The sequence below is a fragment of the Haliaeetus albicilla genome, chromosome 23 (genome assembly GCF_947461875.1).
Source record: "Haliaeetus albicilla chromosome 23, bHalAlb1.1, whole genome shotgun sequence".
NCBI lineage: Eukaryota > Metazoa > Chordata > Aves > Accipitriformes > Accipitridae > Haliaeetus > Haliaeetus albicilla.
In genome coordinates, this window is record NC_091505.1 from 3,990,367 (window position 1) to 4,018,335 (window position 27,969).

Sequence of the window (27,969 nt, forward strand, 5' to 3'; positions counted from 1 at the left end):
AAGGTGCCTTTCACAACACAGATGATGTGAGGAAGGTCTCAGATACGATCACAGATGTTAAAACATGTGCCTTTGCTCCTGTTACAAAGGTACCACCTGAACTTGCCAGGCAGCACTGTGATTACAATGCTGATCAGTAAAAGGCTTTTTCTTCAGAGTTGAAATCCTGAGCAGAACTGTCCTAAAGCTGGAGTTCACTGTTACGCAGGATGGTATTTTGGTCTGAGTCCAGAGCTCATAGACTCAGGTATTCACTAACTCATGGCAAGGACCCATGAGGCATAACTTCCAGAATCTTTAAAATATGAACAGATATTCCCTGAGTTCTAACCAAATCCTCCAAGCCAGACCATAAAGCTGAATGCACAGTGGGTAGTGTATGGGGAATGCTAGCTGCAAAACAGTTAAACCCTTTTCTGAAGTCTCCGATGTCACATTATTTGCATGATTCACAGTTAACAGATGGGCTTATGCCTATATGGAGGGGGGACCAGTTCTTCAATTGCTATCATTAAATAATAATTATGACAGTTTATACTGAAAGGAAAACAATTTTTTGATGACTGCATTACATCACTTTTTATTTCTTTGGTTTGTTTGTTTTAATTCCAGTCTTAAAGAAGAAAATCCCTTTTCTGAGTTCTCATTTACAAAATATGCAGCTGAAAGAACTCTGCCCACCCACACACTCAACATTTCAGATATCAGCATTTCCATCCAGGGTTGGATGAACTCTTTCTAAACCCGTTTGGAGGAAACATGGTTGAAATCTTTACAGCAGGAGAGTGAAAAACAGTCATAGATGTAAACACTGCCATCTCTGCTCTGCCACCAGTTTTTGCTGCAATTTTGAAGAAAACCTCCCTTCTGATGTATCTGTTCTATACAGGAGAACACAGCACAGGAATCCTGAGCTGCTGCCATTTATACTAAAAGAGTTATCATGCTTTAAGATAAAAAAAATTCTTTAAGTGATACAAAAGCCTATGTTGCTGTACCTGACTAGCATGGCTTTGGATTAAGTCTTCCAAGGGTTCAGATTATCCCACATCCGTCTGATTCAGAGCTACCGGCACCTTCCTCAATATGGCCTTGCCCAAGCAAGGTACTTGATGGGTCTGAAAGGGTGTGTTGAAGCAGTGCTGCTCAGCCCCATTTTCTTTGGGTAGCTGTCTGTGGTTACCTGTGCAACATAGGAAAATTCATCTTACAGCTAAGATGTTCCTGATGGTCTCTGCATAGGGATTCTGGCGCAGAGGGACATAATGCCTCCTGGCACAAATATCAACATCGCAGATGTGCCTGGGAATAAGCCCTCGTTTGTATTTAACCTGTGGGTGGGCATGAGAACCCATTGGTGTTTATCACTGAAATAGTCAGGAACATCAGAGTGGGAAAAATAGCTGCACTTTCTTCCTTTGCATCATAAAACAGCCATTCAGGTATTTCTCTTTAATCCACTTCCCAGGAGTGACCCTTCCCAATAGCAGGGATCTGTCTCTTGCCATGACTCCCTTAGCACTGCTCTTGCTTCTACCCCAAAGCCTTTGTGCCTTCACATCTGCCATTTGCTGCCAAAAAGCCCCATAGTTCTATGCTGTGGCATAGACCCCACACATTGCCCTGACCCTGTGCAACAGTATCGCCCTTTATTCTACTGGAGTGAGGGAGCAGGAAGAGTTATGTCACATAAAACAATTTTGAAATTCTTTGTGATTCATTGGATGAAAAGATGCTACACTGTTGTCACTCAGGTACAATAATAGGAACTAACATTACCAGTGAATTCCAAGTAGATGGGCCTTGAGCCCTAGCTCTAAATTTTAATCCCGAATTGATTTTAGAGTGCTGAAGAGGAGGAGAGCAGCCAGTATGAAGACAAATGAAGAACAACTGCATAGTGTCTGTGTTTGAGTTCCCACTCTGTTTCACTGGAGGCTTCTTTATACAACCACCATTAGAATGTATTGCTTTCCACTAACAGTGAAGACAGGATGTCAGCCTAGACAGACTCTCAGTCTGAGTCATGACAGCAGTTGCTATACATTTATGGTAAAGCCAGGAGTGTTTCCATTTGATGCCTTTGTTTGTCTAATAGCAGTCACAAGTTCCCTCTTCCCCAGCTTCTGGGTCAGTAAGAGAAAAAGCTCGCTGACCAGTTCCACTTAATTATTGTTCATTTTTGATGAAGCAAAGAATAAATGTCACTGTGTGACTGTGCTTAACTAATGTGCTTGATTATTAATAGCCAGTTTTGGTCCCCCTCCCAGCCTATGTGCCACAAAATACATTTCCCTTCTGTCTCCAGGATCAAGTTGTCTGGGAAACCACTGTTCTGTGAAGAGACTGGACAAAAAGTTTATTGAACATTCCTTCCTTTTTATCAGAAGACTGATCTCTCTTCTTATTTTTAGGATGTTATCAACAAAAGTTGCTTTATTGCTTCACTTTTCATAGATGAAGACATGTTTTCAATACGGACAAAGAGCTCTACCCAGAATTCACCACATGCTTCTCCTGCATGACACACATGAAATCCACTGCTCCGTAGCCTGGTCCTTCTTTTCTCAGACCTCAAATGCACACCACACCCTGCCTTGCTCTACACAGCCTCACTTAGTTCTCACTGAAAGGTGAGGTTTTATCCATGCCCCAGATCAACTTTGCCAGCTTCTCCCAGCTTCTTAAACCCCAGACTTCTCTAGTGCCTAGACATCAGCTCCAAACACTGACCTTTTTGCCACATAGATCTTGTACTGAAATCAGGTGATGCTCTTTTGAAGAGAGAGAGGCTTCTTGTCCTGTGAAGCAGTAGGAAGCCTCCTTGCTGGGCAATAGTGGCCAAATGAGACGTGCATTGCTACAGGGGAGGATGCTGAAAGAGACACCTTGTAGATGCTGTGCTATTGCTAAAGACTAGCCTTTTCTCTGGCAGGTCCCTGTTGTTATTTAAACAGTAGTTCCATGTACCCAGATTAAAGGACATTTAAAAATTCTGGGCCAGGTCTACCCTCCATACACCCGTGTGACTCCCACTGGAGACACAAAGGCATTCAACCCTTCACCGGCAATGGCTTTAGGAAATGTTAAGTCTGTGCCAGTGTCTGTTCAGTGCTAGTGCTGCTCTCTGTAAAGCTTTCAAATGCTCTATTTTCACTCTGGAAGAGATAGTAATTTGCTATCTTACCTGCTAATGCCAACAAAATCCTTGTTTCTGTTTCCTAGGATTTTAGTCCTGTATAATAGGGAGGAGAAGGCACGTTATCTGCTTCTGCATACAATTTATTATCAACATTTCTTCCTGCTTCAGTTCTGCTTCTAATGACAGGCTCAAAATAATAAAAAGTGTAGCAAATGTAGGAATAATGCAATGAGCTGCTGGTCTCTTTCTTAAGCTGTAACAGGAGCACGTACAGTGTGTGTGTGTGATGTTTTGGGACTCTCAGCAGGGGTCAGACCTGCAAGGATTATCCTGGGAATAAATGTATGCATTTAAATGGGATAACAGTGTAAAAGATTAGACCTCGAAGGTCCACTGCTTTAAGATGAGGAAATCTCAATTTTCATCAGCTTTGAGCATACCCGAAATCACCAGCTATAAGATTTTTACACCACTCTGTAGAAGTTCTTGTAAGTGGACCCCACCAGACTGCAGTGAGTCCTCTGTCTAGTTTAATGCACACTGTTGAGTTAATCATACAGATAACTGAAGAGATCATTCACATATTGCCCAGATGCAAAGCCTCTATTGATGATCAAAGCTTGTGATGGCAATGCTCTGCTGGGCTGTGCTACGGTCACTCCTAGGTAGAGCCATGCTTTCCCCAGGCACTTTTCCACCATTTGTGTGCTCGCTTCCCACAGCTGAGCTCCTTGGAGGAGCTGTTTGTTAATATGGTGTTGGCAACTTCATCACTGATGTTGCAGCTGGCTCCATACCCAATCTGTGTACTGAGAATGCAGTCCTGAAGCAAATTTTGCTGCACAGTAGCATCACCAATAGGGGCCATAGCTACCCTTCTTCAGCATCCCCTGCACATTTGGGCTGATGTTAGTATAGGGACTGGTTCTTTGAGTACTAACCTAGCCATTGATGTTTCATAGAATCACCAGAATTGGAACGGACCTCAAGGATCACCTCGTCCAACCTTTCTTGGCAAAAGCATGGTCTAGACAAGATGGCCCAGCACCCTCTCCAGCCGAATCTTATAGGTGTCCAATGCTGGGGAATCCACTTCTCCGGGGAGATTATTCCAGTGGCTGATTGTTCTCATTCTGAAAAATGGTCCTCTGGTGTCCAGTCGGAATCTCCCCAGGAAAAACTTACACCCATTACCACTCGCCTGTTCCATGTGACTCCCTGTAAGGAGGAAGTCTCCATTTTCTTTGTAGCCCCCCCTTAAAATGGTGATAAGGTCTCCCCCAAGCCTTCTTTTCTCAAGGCTGAACAAACCCAGTTCTCTCCGCCTTTCCTCATATGGCAAGATTCCCAGTCCTTTGATCATCTTTGTGGCCTTTCTCTGGACCCTGTCCAGCTTGTCCACATCTTTTTTGTATAGCAGGGACCAAAACTGAACTCAGCATTCCAGGTGTGGCCTGACAAGTGCTGAGTAGAATCAGATTTTATGTACTCCTGGTCCCCTGGTTGTTTGCAAGAGCTGAATCGCTCGGTTTCTGGAGGCCAAACAGATGGCTTGCAACACCTGAAGGTGCTGTATTCCTTTGGGGGCTGAATTAGCCTACCTAACGTCATGTAGGTAGCAGACCCTCTGGAATTTACCATATCAGTGTTGGATGTTACCACTACCAAAGCTCTGAGCCTGCAGCCAGGAGTGGACTGGTGTAACCTGCTGACATGTTCTTGTTGCTCAGCACAGAGCAGAAACTGGCCCGGTTTGTTTCACAGGACTTGGTTTTGTAGCTTAAAATATAGCAGCTCATGCTTGTGACACTGGAGAAGCCTTGTTCAAAACCTGCTGGGAGTCAAGATTAATGCTCTTACAAGAATGGAGAGACCTTTTACAAGGTCTAGAATTTGGTTAGTTCCTCAAGTCTGAGCTACCCCTCGCTGCTTTAGCAGTATTCATTTCTGCAAGTACAGTCCCCCACCCACGCACTTCAATTTCTTTCCTATTCCTTATACCTCTTTCTCTACGCTGTCCATCCTTGTCCTTCCCAAGCCATCCTCCCCCACCCCCAGCCTACCTCAGGCTTACACAAAGCTTGCAGGAGCAAAGCCAATTCATTGCAATGTTCATATTTCAGTGAGCAGATCATATCGGACAGGGCTGCAGCAGAAAAGCAGCAGTGGGCAGCTGTTTCCCATTTATTCACATGTAACCTCCACAGCGCTGTCAGCAGAATATTAAACAAGGTTTTAGCATCTGCTTTTTTGGTTGGCTGGGTATCAGCCAACTGCTGCTGAATTCTGAGACTGACTAAGTGTCTGCATATCTCATTAGCAGGGTTAGCTAATCTTTATCACTCACTGCCGCAGCAAAACCTCAGCAGCTCTTGGCTCTTTTGCAGAACATAGTTGTTGTCTGCAAGTGTTTGATTCTTGTGACTTCTATTGCCAAGGCACATGGGCTCTCCTCTGTTTCATAGAGACTGCAGGAAAGGTCCAGGCTGTACTAGACTGAAAAGAGCTGGTCACTCATATGAAGATGAATGTGCCTTTTCTCGGGGGGGGAGGGGATTTAGCTTGCCTCTTTGCTAGATTTTAAATTGCAGTACAGAACTGAGGACAGTACAGAAATTTACTGGCCGATTCACTCTTGCTGGCCCAGGGTGACATCCAGGTATTCATGTTTCTATTCCAGGCAAAACCCCAAGGACATCCCAGGAGGTCACCCTTTGTGGTGGGCTGCAGCTCCATGAAGCTTCCTCACACCAGTCAGTTCATTCTCAGCTCTCTCACCTGCTGTATGTTCTGGTGAGCAGAGGCTGTTCCAAGCATTCAGCTAGCAGTAAGGAAAAGCAGGTGGAAAAAAACAGAAGGGAAAGATGCCATCTTACAAGTCCCACAATTAAACTGTCACCTTCTCTCTGCACTTGGTTTTGTGTCCACCCATCAGTGATTTGGGTGAATGTATTCCCTTCTCACCAAAAGCAGAGTTGTTAGGAACTACCTCTTCTCCCTGTCACAGTAAAAGCTCTTCCCTGCAGTATATTTACAAGTACTTCACCCAGTCTACTTTCAAATAATGCACTTGCCACCGGTTAAGAGGAAATAGCAAAGGTGAAGTGTATTTTCTATGCTGATGGTGATTTTGCCTTGGAACATTCCTCCAATCAGTCCTTCTGTCCATTTCAGTGATGTAGGTAGCTTAAATTCCAGTGGGGGTGAGTAAGGTCCAGCCACCAAAGAACATCTGAACACCCTGCAGTGTAATCAACTCTGCTCATTTAAATATAAGTTATCTGAAGGGAATTTAAATCTCTAAATGTTCCTGGACCAGCTGATCTCCTTTAAAGTAGCAGGAATATTTGTACCACTACTTTTTCTAGCCATAAAACTTCTCTTGCCCTTTCATATTTTGAGATATTTCATTTTCAGTGGCTATAATTCCACAAGCTACCTTCATGTTGTGTAAAATGTACACAGTTTGCAATGCATGACCTGTGATATAGGAGCTGTCTTCTCCCATCAAATATTTCCTGTAGGCAGGAAAACATTTTTTAAAAGAAATTAAGACAATAGAGATTTCTTTCCTGCTCTTTGTCACAGAAAAGCACAATCTCAGGCCTAATAGTAAGACAAGGTCCACAAATGAATAACTCTTTTCAAAGAAAAGAGTGTAAATGAAACTTGGCACATCAGTCTCTACATTCATGCATTCCTCTATGCGGAAATCAGGACTGTCACTTTTGGAGACACATCCTGTTCTTTCTGGTAGTGGGACATTGAGGTCTTTCTCAGATCTACTGACATTTAATGATTCTGGTTTTTGCCCTGCTTGTGACTATCACAGCACATCAGATTCATTGCCAGCTGAGGTAAGACTTGTTTTACGAGTCTGACAAGAAATGTTGAAGTGTCCGAGGTACTTTGGATAATTCATCTCAGATAGAGGGTAAGTTCCTTGGACAGGAAACATGCTAGCCTGCTGGAAAGAACTACAGAGAAGCATCTGAAGAGAGTGCACAGGTACAGAATTCCAGTGCCACTCATCCAAGTCACAAGAGCAGCATTTCAGTTGCCCCAGCCTGATCTTGCTCAGGTCTCAGTACGTTGAAGTACCTCCCAATATTGCTAATGACCTGAGCACCATTTTCATTTCCTGATGTACTGTTGAAGCTTCTTTGCCTTCTGCTGCAATCCTAAAGTGAACCAGTGTGCCAGAGAGGCAGTAAGAACAGAAGCCCATTTAAACGCCTTTCTGTTTGCCTGTGTCCAAAGTCACAGGGTTTAACTTCGTGGTTATATGGTTTACTCTACTCCTGGCTTGCACCCACAATGCTTTAGCAGCACAAAGTTGTACAAGGCCAAGCCAAAGTCTTTTCAGAAGAAAGGGGTGTTTAAAATGATGCAACGACCCTCAACTCATTGGGGTAAAATGGAGATAAACTGGGATTTAAATTTAAAGTGGTATGCTGATTATTGCCCCCTAAAGCTAATCATGGGGGAGACATGTGCTGGCCTGGTTTGACTGGTAGATATATCTGAACTGAGCTCAGTTCCCAATTTAAGATGTGGATAACAAAGAGGCCTGGAGCTAGTTCCATGAGCAAGTAATAACAATGGTAACAAATTCAGACAGTAAGAGCTGAGCTGCTGATGCCTGGGAATTACAAGCGTGCATTACTAGATTTCTATGCAGCATAAACAATACAAGGCTGAAAATCCTGGGCATGGTTGAAAGAACGCAACTGTCCCAAAAAGCACCATAGAGCTGGTCATTGGATATCAAAGGTCTAGTTGATGGTTCATGATCCATTTCCCTATAATGGGATGAAGAAGGCTGTGGCATAGGTCTAATATGCTAAGAGAGACTAGATAATGTTGAGGTATCCATCATTTTCATCTTTTATCTACTAAGCACTGCTGTTTCTCCCAGAAATCCATGGGACACTGCCAATTTTCACTCTGTGGTTAAAAGTTTTAAATATATTTTTTGATCCCACTGGTTTTGGACTCTGTATTGCTACTAGGCTGGTACAGACCAGCTTGCCTACAATAGTCTTCACCATCCTTCATCTTCCCATGATGCTTTAAACTAGAAGTTTGCATGCCTTCTAGCTAATCTTGCAAATATCCACTAATAACTTTTTCTAGAAATGGTTCCTATACTTGGTGGTATGTTGAGGATCAGGCCCATTTCTGGGTGCAGCTCTGAGCATTATCCTAGATGTCTCTCCTAGCATTTAGTTTGCTGTGCCTCAGTTAACCACTTGTGAAACTGGCTTAATTCTTTGCTCTCCTACCTTCTGTCTGATGTGGCTTTAATACACATGATGGTGGCTGACTGTCTGTTCTGGGGACAGAAGTGGCCTTCAGTGTTCAAAGTATTCACTTGAATATTTTGATTTACACATTTATTTCTACATGGCAATATATATGCCACATCATGGAAAAGCTGGTGCTTGGCAACACAAACCATCACAAATGATCACACCATGTCACCTTCCCTTAATGACCTTGGCCTGACATCTCCAGGTAACTGGATGCAGCTGGCAAGCTGACATTTCCCTCAGGAAATGCTCTGTCCCTCTTCTGGTTCCCCCCCTCCCTTAATTTGGAAAATCTTTGATAATTAAATCACTGCAAGGGCAAGTGATCTGTTGTTATAATTCATTTGATAATTCAGCCCAAGCCCCACGTTTCTCTTTGCACAAATGAAATTTGCTCTGTTCACAAAAAATTGGCTCCCCAGCTACCTGCTTACTCACACAACCCCTTTCCTAATTAGATAGCTGAAAGCAGCAAAGCATGGCCTTCTTCCCAGCACAGACAACCTTAGGGAAACAAAAAAGGTTCTTTTCATTAGAGATATCCTGGAGACCCTGCCATAAAGAAGAGAGATATATTCATTTCTGGAAGAAGATGGAAAGATACAAGAACTCCTTTGTCACTTACTGTAGGCAGCATCTCCTATTCTCAGGCAGGGGCAGCAGGGAGAGAGGAAAGGAGCTCAGCTGTTACACTGCAGACCCCTTATCCTGGTTTCTTACTCCCCCCCATCACTCAGCTATGCTTCCTTTTGCTTTAGTGGGTTTTGCCTGAAAGAACTGGATGAAGTTTTAATAAATGTCTTCTTGAAGAAGAGCATCCAGGTTTAGCCTGGAAAGCACAGCCTTTTCCCTGGTAGCTGGAAGAGTTGCTCTGTAAGTGCCAGTAGACACTTTTGCCCATTGCATAGCCCAGCTACTCCAGAGGGATACAGCAGCTGCAGGCAGGGTGCCACTTGAAACAAAAACCATGGACAAGATGCTTTCTATTGTTGATGTCTTCAGGTTAAGCCTGAAGGTTTTTTCCATTAGAAATCATAGTGGTGTAAAGGCTATTGGCTCTACATCCTTACTGAAATGTTACACTAAGGATCCAGTTAAGGGCTTGAGGATCTAACAGTTCCTTTTGGCTTTCACAAACTACCAAGGTATTTTAAGAGAAACTCTCCATATCCAAGATATCAGGTCTGTGTTACTAGAGGATCATGTGCCTTCTTTTGTACCTGGATTGGGATAGGCTTTGTACTGCCTAGTAGGAAGGTGGTGCAGCCTCAAACCACCCCCAATCACTGCAACAGTGCCCAGTGCGCAGCACTGCCATGAAAGCTGTGCCTGTTGGAGAGTTGAAAGCAGGAGCAGGAAAAGGAGATCATATGCAAAAGGCTCAAAGACAAATGCTGCTATACCATTGGCTTGCTGCAACAGACATTTCTTTGCCAGCCCCCCCCTTGGGGACAACTGGAGAAATCTCTGCTGAGTTGCCCTAATGACCTATGCAGTGGACTAAAACAACTTTCCAGAGATTTTACTTTCCCATCTGTAAGGGTTGAAGATCATACTGATGCCCTTCAGTAACATTCCCTGCAAACCAGCTAGCTCTCAGCCATGACTCTCTCTTCCTTAGAGACAGGTGATATCAAACTGCATTATCCAACCATGAATCTCCAAATCTCTCTGGAACTGCAGCAGATAAAAGCAATCATCTCTGTAATTAATATGTTTGATGAGTAATGGACAAGTTAAAACCCACAACATGCAAGTAATGGCAGAACTAGCTGATGATGATAATGAGAGTGTGGCTGAGAACAGAAGCCAAGCAGGGAAGTAGGCTGGGATAGCAACTGCTTGTAGCTGACCCAGTACAGTCACTGAGACTCTTCAGCAGAAAGTGCAACTGAAAACCAAGGTCCCAAAAGCTGTCAGCTGACATAAAACTGACTTCATGCAGCATAAACAACCACCAAGAAGTTATTAGGTCAGCAGGAGGAGAGAAATGGCTAGAAACATGCTTTGTCTCGGCCAGTCCTGAAATTCTATCCCCAGTTGGGATCATTGTTCCTCTGAGGGCTTTGTATGTTTCCATTATCTACTTTCTTCTTTGAGATTGGACTGATCCTCAGATTTACCACCTATAGTCATGCTTTGCCCAGGGGATGAAGAGCCAAAGTAGGTGGGAAGTGCAAAGGTGGGATAAAAAGTACAAAGCAAAGTCATCAGCCTGCCCTTGTTCCTTTGAAACACTCCTAATCCTCAGTTTTACTTGCCTCTGAATTCAAAGTACATTTGGATTCATAATAGAAACAGCTGTGAGTTTTCACTGAAGGTTTCCCTTTGCTGTATCCAGAAGCTCCCCAGCTTCTTCAACCACATGATCAGGATCATGAGACATTTGAATGCCAGGGGTCTTTTCTTGCCACCCATCTTTTTGTCCAGGGCAGTTTCTGGGATGCAGAGGGTAGAACAACATTCTGTTTCCATTTACATCTGTGAAATCCCTGCAGTAATAAAAGGTTTGTTCAGCTTTCACTGAGTACACAATCTGGCTGATATTTAACCCACACCAATAATAATTTCATTACCTTTGAGGTTTCTGTCACTGAAAAAGAATGGATTGGCATTCTAGAAGCCCAAAACATCAACCACATTTTCACTGCATATCCCATTATGTTGTTTTATTTGGTGTCAATATTCATTTGTAAAGAGCAATAGGCAGTAATAAACAGGAGTAGCCAGTGACAACCACTTTGTGTAGTGGATGCTAGTTGAAAGTTTCTAAATAACCTCTACAAGTCATTGTTTCTGGATACTGTCAAGAATCTCAGGACTCCAGAACATTTAGCAAGTTATTTAGACAATACTAGACAAGAAGTATTCATAAATTTATTAAATAGTAAAAAAGGTTTTTTGTAGCTGACAGCGCAGATTCACTGAGACTTTTCAGCACAAAGTGCAACTAAAAACCAAGACCCCAAAAGCTAGTAAGCTGACATAAAAGGGTCCTGCTACAGCATCAGCAACTACCAAAACTTTACAGCATGGAGCAACCATGAACCATGTGGGGCTGACAGACAGCCTGGGAGTAGGTTATTGCTCAAGTGTTACTACTCAAGTTTTACAGCAGCTTCAGAAGCTGCTGTCTTGCTGCATCTATGAGAAACAAAACCAGACAAACCCTGATCTGATCTAGCTTCCTAGTTTGTAGCTAGCTAAATCAGCATTAGCTGCCAGCCTCCTGATCATCTGGTGATACAACATTTCCTCTCTAGATTCAGCCCAAACTAGTACACTTTAATTTGGGGGGAAAAAGGAAAACTCTTCATCATGTTTCACCTAAAAACCAGCTTGCTTATCCTTTACAGGGAAAGCTTTGTTTCCCCTGTTTCCAGAGACAGGGATCCCAGTTCTGCAGCACAGCAATATCACATTAGCTCTCTGCAGGCATGACTCTCACGTGCAGTTTCCTAAACAGTAGAACAATTTTCTTTAAGGAGCCTAAGGGAACAAGCAAGGAAAAATGGGGGAGGCAAAGTAGTGAGAGACACTCACTAGAGACCTTGACTTCAAGAGGAGAGTACCACAGGCTGATTAATGTCCTTGCATTAACAGAAAACAAACACAGCTGCCATGACTTCTATACTCACACTTTGACTGTAACCCCTTGCAGCACAAAGAGGTCAGACTTTAAGAGCCCTTAATAGCAGAAGGCAGAAATAGGCTTATTGTATAGTAGGCTACTACAAAACTTATACACTATTGAAATATTACAATTAATTTACCAGAGCATTGCATTGCCTTGCCTTACCAGCATCAGTAAGTAGTAGGAAAAGAACAAGGAAATCATTCTACCCCATTTCCTTTAAGTACTCTGAATGGCCACACCTGGCCTTTGCTTTGAACCAATCCTTGCCAGCAAGCCTCTATTTAAAAGGTATATAAAGCCTTATTAGTGGGTAGGTTGATAGGTTCATGATGGTCCTTTTCTGCTTTGTTACAATTGCTGAGATTTGGCATTTTGAGGTCTTTTTCTGTATGTAACAAACAGTGTTTCTTTTGGGTTGGTTTTTGTGGTGGTGGTGGCGGCGGCGGCTTTGAGGGGAGCAGTGGCTTGTGGGGTTTTTTGTACCTGTGTTCCTAGAAAGTATCTGTGTGTGGTTGGACAGCAGCTGTTTTTATACTGACAAACTAGTCATAGTACTGGGTTTTAATCTGAAAAGGAAAAAATGCTTTGGGCTGTGTAAAAGACCTGGTTTCACCTGTGTGGTGGGTTAAGCACTTTCCTGAATGGCTTTCTATTCTTTTTTTCTAATCGTACTCTGTGGTTAGCTCACCTTTTCCCCTATCTTCATAGAATCATTTAGGTTGGTAGACCATCAAGTCTAACTGTTAACCTAGTACTGCCAGGTCCACTACTAAACCATGTCCCTAAGCACCACATCTACATGTCTTTTAAACATCTCTAGGGATGGTGACTTGAACACCTCCCTGGGCAGCCTGTTCTAATGCTTGACATCCTTTTTGGTGAAGAGATTTTTCCTAATATCCAGTCTAAACCTCCCCTGGTGCAACTGGCAGCCAGCAAACAGACTGGAAATAATCTTGTTTCCAACATCTGCTTGCTTTCAGTTAGACATGAATTACAGGCTCTTTAAGAGTAGTTCTCTCTTCCTTAGTTCTTTCTTACATGTTCCTTCCCTTGCTCTCCCTTCTATGCTGTACATGTGCTCATTGCTCTAACTCTCCCCTGCTCTCCACCTCTTCCATAGCATGAGAGCTATGCTGGCAGTGGGCCATCTAGCACTCCAGATGGCTGGCACTTGCTGCTTCTGCCACCGGCTGAGGTAATGAGCTAGTTATTCCAGAAACAAATCCAGTGCTGTTTACTTCAGGGAATAGTTATACTAGAATGAGTTATTGCCTGCTTCATTTCTGAAGGATACGTTCCCTGCTAGTTAAGACATTTTTCTTTAATGTTGCTCTGAATCTGCTCTGGGACTTCCTGAGGCATGGAGCAGACTGTTTTCTAACAAAGGTGTAGTAGCACCTCTCCTCCTTGGTGTTGTTAGTCTGATGATGACTGTCACTTCAGGACTGTTCACCCTTAGTTTTATCCACCCCATGGCTGTTTTTTCCATGTTCTGTTCTGATGTGCAGAACATAAAGGAACTAAAAGCTCTTTTCCCAGCCTGTGCAATGCAGCCTCTCCCAGCTTGTGAGTAACTTACTGGTGGTTGTTTGGAATGGTATTAGTTATATTGTGTTCTTTGTTTCAGTGGTCTAGAAATCTTAGTTCCTTAGATTCAGGGCTTTAGGTCTTCTATGTCATGGTTTTGCATGTGAATCCCATGTCAAAGCATGACCTCTGGATGCTTTGCAAACACCAGAGACTTTCAGTAGGGCAGCCAAACCAATGAATACTCTGCTTCTGTTGTGGCTAAAACTGGTATGGGCCAGTCACAGGGAAAAAGTTTTCTTATCCTGGAACCAGTTCTTATTGATGGGAAGTGAGTGGAAGCATGTGGAAGGGTCAGTGTATGGGGAGGGTCTAGAAAATTGTGATGCTTCTGGGATGTCTATATTCAGCTGGACTGTGGCTAAATCGGATAGCAGAGTTTTGGTAGGGAGTAGCAAAGTTGAAACGGTGATGAGTAATTGCTTTTTGTTAACAAGTATAGTCTGGGTTAGAGCTATCTACGTCCCTTTGGGGCAAAGGGATATACAAAGGTGTTTGGGAAACACAAGACAGAAGAGTTGTTATGTGAATGAGAGGCTCAGAAACAGTTTTGCTGTGAGAGCCCCTGAAAAAGCATAAGAAAAAGCTGAGATCTGCCTTCTCTGTTAAGGAACAGTAACTTGAAGTTCATATGGGAAGCCCAAGAAGTTGAGAAAAGGACTGCTGCTTGTGGTAGCTGCTTATAAGACAACATGTGTCCTTGTCCTGGGACTTGTCCAGTTCCTATCACTGTAGCAGAAACACAGCTATGCCACCTCCCACATCACACAGCTAGTGAGCTAGCATCCATCCCTGTCACAGTATGGGCTCACTCCTGCTCTGAGGCCCACATGACCTAACACAACCCCTGCTCTGTAACAAATCCAATGTGCACAGTGACACATCTGACATCTTCAACCTGCTAAATCCTGCAGTGGATTAGAAATATATTTATAGGCGTTGAGATGAATATTAATAAGCAGTCCCTCTCTGAAATCTAAATGTCTCTTAAAATTGCTAGCTTTTCAGCCAACAAATTAACAAAAAACTACTGCTAATCTCTATCCTGGGTAAGCAGCCATCCAACACAGCATCCAGATCCTAATTAAAAGCACCACTTTAATCAGTAGTTCAATGAATGGGACCTCTTATCTCCTACCCTACTGATTAGCTGGATGTTGCTGTAATCTCCTCCCTCACTAGACAGCTCACTCATATCCCCTTTAATGACTCCAAAATGGTCACTTCAAGTAGTCCTTCCATATGTGTTTCTCCTGGTAGTTATCACCCTGTGCAGGGACATTTTTCAATTTTTCATCCCTTCTCAAGAAAACTCATGTTGGTGAAGCATGTGCCTGGGTTTAGGGTTTGTTCAAGTGCTGGGAAGGCTGAGCAGTCTTCACAATTTCAGATCTAAATTCTTCGCTTTGTAAATGCAGAAGCAGAGGCTCAAGAATAGGCTGGACTCTATTCTTGAACAGATATTCCTCATGTGCTCTGTGTAGGCCAGGCTGGTAAGGCATAGTCAGCAAGCAGGCATCTTGAGCTGGGCTCTTTCTCAGTACAGAGCTGAGCTATAGACAGAAATATGGATGAAAAGCATGTGGATTGTGGCTTGTGGCTTGTCTGAATTTGTGCTCTAGCTTCAGTCCTTGGGATTCTGATCTGTCCCTCGGTATGCTGGTCCTGTGGCTGTGGGCAAGCATTGCTCCTTCAAAAGAGGCAGTACATTAACTCTGCAGGGAACATCAGACCTGCTACCTAACAGCCTTTGAAAATCCAGGAAGACTCCGAATGCTTAAAGCGGTATTGAAAATGTTTTCTGCTTGAAAACCCTGACTAGCTAATACCATGAGTTGTTGAAGGAAGAGGGAAATATGCCTGAACAGCAATTGACAGCGTAAAGCAGGAGTTCTAGAGTTAGCCAAAAGGAAATCCTGGGCATGGGGGCTTGTAGTAAATGGGCCGTGTGCAAGTGGTTTTATGGTGCCTGAAATGCCAATGTGTGTGAATTTAAATCTGCATTTTGGACAGTGCTGCTCAAAGGAAACCACTTGCATCTAATTTTCAGCAAGGGTGTGGAAGTAAAAAGGGAGACTGACACTGCTAAGTCACAGAAGTCAGTGACCACATGCATGTGGTGTGAACTTCCCATGTGTTAGCATTGAGAAGCTAGTAAGAATTTTGTGGAATGAGTTAAAGGTATTGAAATGGGTTGCTCAGGGAATACCACAGAGGCGTCTCTATTGCAGAGCGGTTGGCTAGAGTATAAAACACCCAGATATTCTCTTTTGTCTCTGAGCTCCTTCAAAGATTTAATTGCAATGACACAGAACTTCCTCTCTGATCCTCTTGCTACTTTCCTGAGGCAGGAAAGCAGATGCTTTTGGCTGCCCACGCTGCTGGCCTGCATGGCTCAAACATCTGTTAGAAACTCTTACTGGGTTGCCATCTGCTGGCACTGCATTTAACTGCTTCCTACTGGGGGTAGCAAAGAGGGCACCTACAAAAGGGGGTCAAGCAAGCCTGAAGTTGCAGTGCCTGATAACTTATTTTCTTAAAGTGTTTTGCAAGTCCTTCAGCCAATTGTCTGCACTGGCTTAGCAGACCTTGCATTAAAGGGAAGAAAGCTGTGTTGTCATGTAGGGAGCCTGTTCCTAGTGTTTGCTCCAATTTGAAATGGTTTCTTACTATCATCACCCAATGGGACACATGAAACAAAACAATAATTAGCTTCTGCAAAGCCTTCATTTGTGACTTATTTGATTCAAGTCAGACCATTACAGCTAATGTTTCAATGCAATATTGACTAAGCTAAAATTCCATCTCTGGGGCTTGTTTTCCCTAGAAATAGCTCAAATGATAAGCTAGTATAGTTTAAGCAAGGGCCATTCTGCTTTTGATCCTGTAAGGCAAAACCCAGAGTATGTCTGTGTTCCTTTTCCACTTTAGTGAAGGTAAATCCCAATGTGCAAACTCAAAGGTGTGTATAAATCTATCTGCATCATTGCCAAGAAGCAGCGCTCCAGGCCTGACTGTTCAAGATGATTTGAAAGAAGCTCAAAGCTCATGGTCTCAGGTGAGCTTGCTGAGATTGAGTTTGGCTTGTTGTTAGGCTCTTGGAAGTGTATGCTTAGTATATTGTGGTAGGTTGACTTTGGCTGGATGCCAGGTGTCCACCAAGCTGCTCTGTCACTCCCCTTCTCAGCTGGACAGGGGAGAAAATATAAGGAAAGGCTCGTGCATTGAGATAAGGACAGGGAGAGATCGTTCACCAATTATTGTCATGAGCAAAACAGACTCCACTTGGGGAAAATTAATTTAATTTATTACCAGTCAAATCAGAGTAGGGTAATGAGAAATAAACCCCAAATCTTAAAACACCTTCCCCCCACCCCTCCTGTCTTCCTGGGCTCAACTTCACTTATGATTTTTCTACCTCCTCCCCCTGAGCAGCACAGGGGGACGGGGAATGGGGGTTGTGGTCAGTTCATCATGTGTCTCTGTTGCTCCTTCTTCCTCATACTCTTCCCCTCAGGAAACAGTCCTCCATGAGTGCAGTCCCTCAGACACAGACTGCTCCAAGCGTGGGTCCCCTGTGGGGACACAAGTCCTGCCAGCAAACCTGCTCCAGCGTGGGCTCCTCTCTCCATGGGTCCACAGGTCCTGTCAGCAAACCTGCTCCAGTGCGGGCTTCCCATGGGGTCACAACCTCCTTTGGGCATCCACTTGCTCCAGTGTGGGGTCCTCCACAGGCTGCAGGTGATCTGCTCCACTGTGGACCTCCCTGGGCTGCAGGGGGACAGCCTGCCTCACCATGGTCTTCCCCACAGGCTGCAGGGGAATCTCTGCTCCGGTGCCTGGAGCACCTCCTCTCCTCCTTCTTCACTGACCTGGGGGTCTGCAGGGTTGTTTCACATATTCTCACTCCTTTCTCCCAGCTGCTGTTCTGCAGCAGGTTTTTTCCACTTCTTAAATATGTTATTACAGAGGCACTATCACTGTTGCGATGGGCTCAGCCTTGGCCAGCAATGGATCCATCTTGGATCCGGCTAGCATGGGGTCTATCAGATGTGGGGGAACCTTCTAGCTGCTTCTTACAGATGCAACCCCTCTAGCCCCCCTGCTACCAAAACCTTGCCATGCAAATCCAATACATCTATGCTGAAACTTGAAGGAAGAATAACAAAGTTATAGGAGTTGGATAGCTAAGAGGAAGTTGAAACACAGCGCTATCAGCTATCAGTTCCTTTGAATTAAATAAATTATCATTAAATACTAAATGTCTTGTTCAGCTTTACCTGAATTTCTGATTACAGGTGATCACTTCTAGCAGGATGTAATGTGATGCTGAAGAGACACTGCATATTATGATAATGAATAGCCATTACACAGTTGTCAGTTCTGTAGCTGGGCGAGACCTATGCTACCACTCACTGGGTTGGGGGGCAGTGGGTATGCTTCAGAGCTTGCAGTGTACTTGCATGTCACCAAGCCAAAGAGCCAGGATCTTCCCTTTCCTAGCTTCTTACTGCCATGCTAAGGGGGTGGAAGGGGAGGTGACTCGTTTCTTTCTTGCCATAGCAGTTCATACAAAAGACGGACTAGCTGTTGTTCCTGCAAGCCCTTCCTGGGATTTCATGGCCCACAGCTACAGCAGTACTGCTGCTAGAGCATGGTGACTGCTTGTCCTCCCCATCTGTCCTTCCTCTCCTTTCTAGGAACCCAGCAGCACGGTTGTAAGCAGCAGTCACTGCAAATTGCTCAGCACCTGATCAGCGATCACCGTTTCCACGCCTGATGCTCCGTTTTACCACAGGGTGGCATCGTTGTTGTCTTACAGGCACCCATGGCACAAGGAGGTGGCACACAGCATGAATGAGGGTTGCAGGGAGGTCCTTACAGTGTCACTGCTGGCCAGCACATGAGCACGCGTGGGCGCTCTGTAGGTCTGTGCTGCTTTGCAAGGCACGGTGGAGGTACCCTTTGTGCACCGAACTTACGCATCATCTGCGCCTCAAATATTTCCTGCCACGTCTGCCAACCTTGCAGGGAGCCAATGTGCACTGGTGTTACTACATCTGTGAGAGTGGCGTGTGTGCAATGTGGATTGCCATTAGTACTCTAGGAAGCACAACCAGACCTGTCTCTTCAGGTGTCCTTTCACACATCTATGGAAGAGGCAAGGAAGGAAGCCTAAAATGGATATCCCAAAGTGAAGTGAGAGAGGAGTGCCATAAAGAAGGGAATGAGAGGATCTCTGGCATGACCAGCCTGAAGATGACTGGGCTTGTGTGGGCTAAAAGTGAGACAAGCACTGCCTTTCATAATTATCTTTCAGCGTTATGTCTCCAGACTTAGCCCACAAACTGGAGATTTGGCCAGTAGGTAGTGCTGAGGGCTGGAATGTTGCAGGGTGACCACAATAACACAAGTCATGACCGTGCCCAGGAGACATGCAAAGGCTATTCACGTTGTGGTGTGGGCCTTGAATTAATCTTGAGTAAGAGGTATTTGAGCAGAGTGTTCCATGTGCTTTCAGGGTTAATAACTGTAAGGATCAAACTGAAAATATTTGTTGGGTTGCTTAGCGAGTAGAAGTCACCTAATCCAACAAGCTGTTTGGATTTCTAATTGGAAACAATAAAAATTTAACTTGGAGTAGCAAAGCACTTCATGGGTACAAAGAACAAAACAATGGCCTGTTAGTATTTATGGCTGTACCCTGTTTCTGTAGTGGGGCTGCAGTTACCTGATCTGCCTTTCTCTGGTGGTTAGAATAAAGCGGCAGAAAGACAAAAGTAGTGGCTGCAGCAATTTTATAATAATGTACCATCATCCCATGGTATAAAGGTGGAATGGTGACATTCTGCTGGGGTTTAACAATGTACACACAGCACTGGGGGCTGGAGCCTATTGCTGCAGGAGGGCCCTTGCCTTTGTAGTTTAGCTGATGCTAATGGAGGAGAGGACTGTGGTTATAGCTCACAGGGCCCTTGGTAAAGCCAGTCTGCTGCTGATATCCTTGTGTTGCAGCTAGCTAGGATTGAACCTAGGATTGAATTTTTTTTGGCACTACCACAGCATCTCATCAGTTGGTTTTCTGACTTGAGCCACTTGTCCCCATGCATCCCATGAAAGGACCATCCCCAAATTCACAGTGGAAGGAGAGCAAGTCCCATTTGTACACTCAACAGTAAGTGGCTCTAGGGCTTGTTTCTCTGGAGTTTGAGGTCACAGGAAACATCCATACTTCCTTGTGGCTTGCCTTTGGCTCTGTCTCTGTGTTGACCAATAACTGCTTAGAATTGAGTCCAAAATGGAAACCTGCTTTATCTGGTGCCTGAGCTTCTACTGTCCTTGCTCAATTTTTGTGTTTACATAGCTGGTATTGGGTAGCCCTTATGAGAGCTCACTGAATCAGAAGTGTAGTGACAGCACCTTCAGACAAGACCAGGAGTTTCTTCTGATCTGGTTCTTGATCCAAACTTCGGGATACTAGTCCTGATGTTCTGATATGGTTCTTATTCTCCTGTTCAATTATACTGTGATTCACAAAGTTTTCCAGGCTGGGAATTCCATCTAACAAGGAAGAACAAATAATCTGTCAGCAATGTGTAATACCTTTTTATCTTACATTGGGAGGGTTTCCTAATGAACAGAACCTGCATAGGCTGAAGATAAAATACCATCAGAATCAGCACTGAGGAGCTTCTGGTGTCAGCTTCTAACCCAATAGTTCCCAAACAATCACCTAGTACTCCCCTGCGATGTTAAACAATGACCTAGTTTTCAGCAAGCTGCAGATGTTCAAAAGAAAAAAGGGTACTACTTTTTCTTCCTAAAAAGGTCAGCACCAAAGCACTGATAGTTATTGTCTCTCTGCTGGATGAGATGCTTCTCTCCGGTGAGTCTGTTCAGGGACATTAATGGTGCAGGAGAATGCCCCGTGCTTGTCTCTTGATGGTCACACTGTAGACAAGGAGGAGAACTTCCGCCTGAAGCCATCTCTCACTTGTCAGCACAACTCTGGTATGCATGGAGGGAACAGGGGAAGAGCTGCAGAAGTTCAGATCAGAGTTTCAGTACAGCTATTTAGAAGGCAGAGTGTCTTACAGTGTTTCCATACTATAACCTTTGCTTTAAAGATAAAACATACATGTGCTCTATGTAGGTTCTCAGAAGGTATCTAAAATCCCTGGATATGTAAAAATGCCAGGGACAGGGCTTTGCGTTTCAGCACATGTTTGGAACCTGCTTCCTTCCCATGCTCACAGTGCTCAAGGGTGCCTTGTACTGGAAACAAACAGGGTATTGCTGGCTGCTTTCAAAGACCCAGCTTTTCAAAGCCTGGTAGTAATTCTGGGAGAAGAAGAATCAGACTTGGTTTAGTTTAGGATAGAGTTTACAGTATGGGTTCTGGTTGCTGGAGAAAGGGGACTGAAGATGTCAGTGCTGACCTTGTATGTTATAGTGTGTTTTATTGTTTTTCCATTCTGCCTGACTGTGATGAGTCTGCATCTTTATCTAGAGTGAGAGACTGCTGCTGTGCATACAAGAAATCTCCATTCATTGATGTTTAAACAATAGTCTTTCAGTGTGCTGTGTATTCTAATTTGCATGAGACTTTGAGCAGGTAAGTTTTTCTTTTAATGTAGCTAAATGAGCTTTTTCATGGCTGTATCTACCTTGACATTTCAATACAGATGCAAAGCAATGATTATCAATAGTTTATTATAGATAAATGATATGTGTGCCTGAAGAACAGTAGCAAAATAGCTAAGCAGTATCTGCAGCCATGAAAAATCACCATTTATTACTGTTCTCTATGAATTTTTAGGATAAACCAGATTGGAACCATCCCCTGAAGACAATAAAACACCAGCACAAAAGCACTCTTTCCCTACTCTGCTCTCTTCTTTCCTGGAGAGCGTGAAAACCTTTGAGCTGCCTCTATCTCTCAGCTGTTACTGCTGGTAGAAGGAGGTGAGCAAGCTGAATGACAATTATTCCTACTATGCAGTTGACAGCTCAAAGCTTCTACACAACAGCTGAGCTCAGCCAGAATCCACACTCTAAATACTGATTACTCATCTCCTGCCAAGAGACAGGTTTCCTCAGAGCCTTACAGCTACCCTGGGAGTTTTCCAGCACCAGTGCTTTGCTGCCAGAGGCCAGATGTGTTGGCATAAACACAGGCTGTGCCAGAGTGTGAGCCTTCTACCAATAAGGGGGGTGTGCTCCAAAGACGGTGTGGGCCTGAACTGAGACTACCTATGGGCAATGTGTTGGGGTGCATGGACCTGACATGCTTGTAATATGAAAGTTCAAAATGAGACTGAGTTTTAGGCTATGTGAACTCCAGGTTGGTGTAATTTGCCGTCTTGTGACCTCTAGCCTTTGTCCTATGTCATGCTGAATATCAGAGCTCAAAAGCTCTTAATGTCTCCTAAGGTCACTGAAGGCATCTTTTTGTCTTCTATTTAAAATGCTAATTTTGTAGATCACATACATTCATTATTGGATAATGAGAAGGTATTTGCCCGAGACATTTATATGGCTAATTCTGCAGCCTCTGTTGCGCTTGGTCTGGGATGACATTGACTGAGTGTATTGAGTGGAAGTCTCTTGTGGAAAACAACTTCTGAAATGGTCTGTTATTGTGATTTCTAAGTTTGTAAGGTGGGCCGTTTGGGTATCTTTTACAAATGCTCCCCCAGTGTCACCTGACTTCACTGTCACTGCCTTCAGAGTGACAGAGAGGATCTATGTTTGAAAGGAAGTATCTTGCATTTCTAACTTGAACGTGACATGATCCCCCATGATGGCTTTGATGGGATTTTCCTTTCCATCATTTAATATTCCATCAGGAAAGTCCTTCAAACCAATGTTACATTCAGCAGGCATTTTGAGGGAGGCTGGCAATCATGTGTTCAGTTAGAATTACTGTAGAAAATGAAATTACCAAGAAATTATTAAATTCTTGGTCATGAGTCTCCTAACTACTATGATGCAGCCCATGGACAACCTCAGAGAAAGCAGACATCTGGATTTCTTGTGGTTCCATTTGTCATGACCTTGGCTGGGACTTACAGACCATATATCATACATCATTTGGTCAGCAAAAACATACTTACAACCTCTGTGAGGTTCTGCATGTCCCCCAGGGTACAGGCAATGCATGTGGCAGACGTTCCCATCGCTTTCTGCAAGCTTTGCAAATTGCTGTTAAGGGAAAACACTGCCACTGAACTATCACCAGAATTTGGCTTGTGGAGCTTACCGGGTCTGACAGGATTTACCCAGGATATCGTGGGGTGTGTACTGGGGTGGGGGTGCTTCATTTTCTGCTATCAGGGAATTTGTTTTCAGCTGGGAAAGATTTAATGATTGTGGTGATTTGCTTGTAGGGATAGGATGGAGCCAGAAGAAATCTAGTGCAAAAGGTATTTTTTCTTTTGGACGACTGTTGTGCATTTTAATGCTTTCTTGTATCTGGATGTGTTGGGAATGTCTTGAGTGAGTTCATCCAATAACTGATTATGAGCTCCATCGTTTCCAGATACTTACAAAGGACTTATTAGCACAGGAAATGGCCTTTTCACTTGCAGCCTACTTCCTGTTTATCCCTCAGAGGATGTGAAGGCCTCTTTCTCCCAAATTTCAGCAGGAGCTTATCTGAAGCCAAAGTCATCTCCTGAGATTGAGGGCATCTGCCAAGGGTGTGGGGCTGCAGCACAAATGCACTGACTCAGCACAGCCTCTGGGGTCTGGAGGAGTGACAGGTCTCACCCAAGAGATACTGGTCCTGTGCAGCACAGGTGAGGAGCCCCACGTTGGCCGGCTGCTGGAGGTGGCCTTGGAGCCCAGCTTCTGCTTCCACCCTCTCTTCCTTCCCCAGACTGAAAACTTTGTCCCTGCTGCTCCCTGGGGTTTCCAGTGATTCAGGCTGTAGAAGGGTCCAGCCCTCTGACTTCAAGGTCTGAACAGCCTCTGCAGATGGTTGCAAGGCTCGGAGTGGTGAATCTATGCTATGGAGGTATTCCTCCACCCTTCTCTCCCCAGCGGCCGAGTTGACTTTGGCTCACTAGCATTGGTATTTAAAAGACTTTCAGATGTGTGTGGTCCCTGTAAAAATACATCTCCAAAGGAAACAAATGTTATGTGGTGAAAGTCTGCCAAGTCCCCGTTGCTTATTAGCTCATAGTATTATGTAGGAGACTTAACTCTATAGTCTGATATAGGATAATTCTTCTATGAACTGTCAGCCCTTTTGAAGATTCAGGTTTAAAGTCTGTTGCTCTATAGGATCGAGACTGAGCCATTGGCTTTATGGCCTTTCAGTTTTGAGTGCCTTGACACATTTGGCAGAGCCCTGAAATAGTGATTTGTCATTTCAGAGGGTTTTGGCGTGCAAGTTCACATCAGGCAAAGCTTTGAAAGCAGTCATCAGGGATGACATTTTCAAATCAGTCCAGAAGAACAGAGGTTAAAATAAGAAATGTAATTAAACATGTGCATCTAAATAGACTGACATGAAAATGTTGATCCAAGACTTCCTTCAAAAGCAGTGATCACTTGATTTAAATTTTTCCAGAATTCTCATCTGTGGTGCAGCCAGACCTTGGCTACTTATCACCCTAACTTACATCCTGATCAGAGTACATGCTGTGCTACCAGATGCAATTTTTTATAGAAGTCAGGATGGATGTAGCAAAGTAATTGGGCATTGACATAGTTGGTACTTAAGACTGTAACTCCTAACGATGCTAGAAACTGGATTTTCTAGATGCATGTGAAGAAGTTAGCACAAAGCAGTCACAAAAGCCCTTTTACCTGCGGCCTTTTCTTTTTGAAAGTATCACAGTTGCTCAGCAATGTCAACAAATATGTCTTTATACAGATTTAGTTACACAGGCAGAAGTCTAAATGTTAGCTTCCTGGAGGAAAGATGATTCACCTGATTTAAAGCAGATAATTTAATCTGAAGAGCTAAATTTATCTTTCCTTTTTAGCTAGATGAAATTATTGATGGGAAGAATTCTCTTTCCAATTCTCAGTCACTCATGCTACCTAAAATGGTTTAGATTATGGTGAGTCTCTTCTGATGTAAATAGGTTTTGACTAGCATTAACTCCTTAAGGCTAGTGAAGAAGCTCTTGTGCCTGACCAACAGAAATGAAGTCAGGAGCAGGCCCTTGCATTCATCAAGAAAGAGTTGTTTATTTCTATGTCTTATTGCACAGCCCAGCCAATGTCTGTAGTATGAGGTGATCCTGTTCTCATCTGAAGACAAGCAAATATGGTGCGATGCCACTGAGAACATAAAAAATCAGTCTGGTTCCAGGGCTCTTCACCTCCAACGATGCTCTGGTTCCTGATATCCTTCTTGTCTTGTGGCAGGATTAAAGGAGAACAACTGTACTGAAGGTGATTTGGGCACCTTTTAGGAATAACTTGAGATTTTACCCAGGATGAACATTACCATCATTGGCTATAGAAACTTTATCCTTCTGTCAGGAACAAATACCAGGTCTCTTGCTGGAGTAATTCTGCTTTTAAAAGGAAGTATCCATGCTCCAAAAAGCTTCTGGCAGTGTCCTGAGCAGACATGTCCATATAGACATGCTTCATCTTCTCACAAGTGGGTATGGTATCATATGTGGAAAGAAGTCAAGAGCCATCTGTTAATGCTGTTTGAGACCCTTTGCTGCCCTCAGAACTCTCCATACAAGTCAAACTTGGGAGACAAGTTGTTGTACAATTCCACTGACTGCGTGGGTTTACATCATCCTGCCAGGTTACCCTGAAGTAGTATCCAGATCCTTAGACATTGTCCCAAACAGTCTGCCTCTTCTCTATCAAAGCTCTGTGCACCACTGAAGACTGAATTTGGTTTTCTTTTCTCTATTCTTGCTGTTACTGTACTTAGCACATGCATAATAATTTGTATCTTTGGCACATTTTCAAAGTATGAATAAATTTATATTTACAGCAGTATTGTCGTATAAGGAAAAACTGTTAATCCTGGACAGATTAAGCACATGGTGATGAATGGCCAGGTGTTATCTAATTTGGGATGGGATCTAATGGGAAGGAGAAGGCTTCAAGTCCCACCTACTTCTTGCATCTGCATCCAGAGACCTACTGAAATATGCCCTGGAGAGCACAGACCCTGCTCTTTCCTGTGGTCCTCTCAAGTGCTAATTCCTGACATAGGAGAGCAGATCCGTGGTCTCCTCTGTAGCAATCCCACCAAGCACATAAGGGAGCAGCCAATGGCTTTAGTGGAGGATGCACAGGAGCCTTTGAATAAAAGGATGGTTTCAGGGAATAAGAAACTTTTTACAAATGTCATGTGTGAAAGTTGCTGGCAAACAACGATGAGCTCTCAGTAGGTTTGTGTCAGTGTTGCCTGGACTATCATGTACAGGGCAGACAAATCTGGAATAAATATAACTTTTTCTGTGTAAATGTGATACTGCTGTAATGTGCCAAAATAACAAAATCTGATGTTTTCATTTAAAACAGACACAGTGTTGTTAGGAAACATTTTCTTCTGCAGATGGGAAGACCCTCCCATTTCCAAATCCCGTTCCTTTCTAAAATAAAGATGGTACCAGCACCAGCGGGGTTAGGAGTGAGGTTAGTGGTGCTGCTTTTCTAACTGCAGGACAGAAATCTCCATCCAGACAGCAGGTGAAAGATTTTGCTGTCAAAGTGAAAGAGCCCAATACAATTTTCTAACAGCTGAGTCCTCCTGCAGTGGAATCAGAAAAACTTCTCTTAGTTTGGGATATGAGCCAGGCTGAATCTGTCGGGTTAAGCTTGTGTTGAATGACTCCATCCTCAACCCCTTGGGGATTTGAATGAACTGGGATTCAGAGCTCTGGCTTTGGCTTGTGTCCAACGTTAAGGGAGAAAAATTATTCAGGGGCACCGCATGCAGAACCACCAAGTGAATTCTCCCTTTCTGCTTGCCAGTGTAAACCATGAATACTGTGTAAAACCAATACAGGAGCAGGACTGTGCCCAGTTCCACTGGTCAACTTTTTTCTTAGTTGCTTTCCTAACGTACAGGAGTCTTTTGCCAGCACTGTAGCACACTGTAGGATTGTAGCCATGACCTCCCTGTACTGGTAATCCTATAATATTGGTGCATCAGTCCGATTATGCTCTTTTTTTTAGCAGGGCCAGATGCTTTCTTGGTAAAGCTAGAGCCAAGGGGAAATTTGCATCCTGCAGAACATCACCCCAAAACTTGCCCCTTTAAACTTTTTTGTTTACCCATCCGTTAACATGTCCAGAGCTGGAATGAACGCACCCTTTTTTTCTCAAATACAGAGAAGACTACAAGCAGACGACTGATGGTGAGAGTAAAAACCACTGAGGCAAAGTTACCGTGAAGGGATGGAACAAGGCACTAGGACCTAGGAGGCGTCTCATCCACCCTGGCAGGAATTTCTTGCTTGGAGCTCAGACAACAAAGGCAGAGTGAGCCTGGTTTTCTTTCTCTCAGCATCTCCACCCTGCGCGCTGAAAACCGGTGAGTAGAGCTTTTTTGAGTGACTTGCATGCAGAAAAGTAACAGATGTCAGATAGAAAGGAGAAATCTTTCTCTTAGTACCTTACAGCATCTGCAGTTCATTTTAAAATCAAAACCCCCTGCATCCTCTGATTCATTCCCGAAGTTGCTTGGATGTTTCATTGTTCACTGCATGACACCAGACTGAATCTACCCCAACCGGCATCGTGGGGAAAATGTTCCCAACTTGGGGTTTCTGTGCAGATCGCCTGCATTGTCATCTTCTGCTTTATTGCAGGCTGGGGACAATGATTTTTCTTGCACAGGTCACATTGACATTGTAAAATACAGGGAAGGAGCTTCGTTCTGGCAAATGTAAGGGGTGGGGGAGAGATAGCAACAGCTTTTTCTAGATTTACACCTGGCTGCCAAGTGCTGGTGTAAATCCCCTTTCCTGCCCTGGGTTAACATGCAAGCAACATACGTGAGTTGCATGTTCCTGGTTGTGCTGGGGGACTGGAAAGGTCTTTCTATTGCAGGGTTGGGGGTTCCTCCCCCTTTTGTGTTGGGGTTTGGTGCAGGAGGAAGGTTGTTCTTGAACATAAAGTCGAGACCATGCAGCAATTCCTGCTTGCTGGGTGTCAGCTCAAGTCTCAGCTTTTCTGTGCTAGTTGCTTGCGCTGGGAGCCCCCCGTGCTCAGAACAATGAAAGGTGAGCTAGCAGGGGCGGCGTGTCCCTTGGGCAGGGGCACTTCCAGCAATTAAATCACTTAAGGCTGGAAGG

The 27,969-nt window shown here is 43.9% G+C and overlaps 1 protein-coding gene across 4 annotated transcripts in view; it reads left to right on the top strand.

Moving 5' to 3' along the window:
• DCX (doublecortin) overlaps positions 1-27,969 on the top strand; it is a 145,602-nt gene that overhangs the window by 31,539 nt on the left and 86,094 nt on the right. For all 4 annotated transcript variants that reach the window (XM_069810943.1, XM_069810947.1, XM_069810946.1 and 1 more), the window contains exon 3: positions 27,005-27,206. The gene's annotated coding sequence lies outside the window, so the exon portion shown is untranslated. The remainder of the gene's footprint in view (positions 1-27,004; positions 27,207-27,969) is intronic.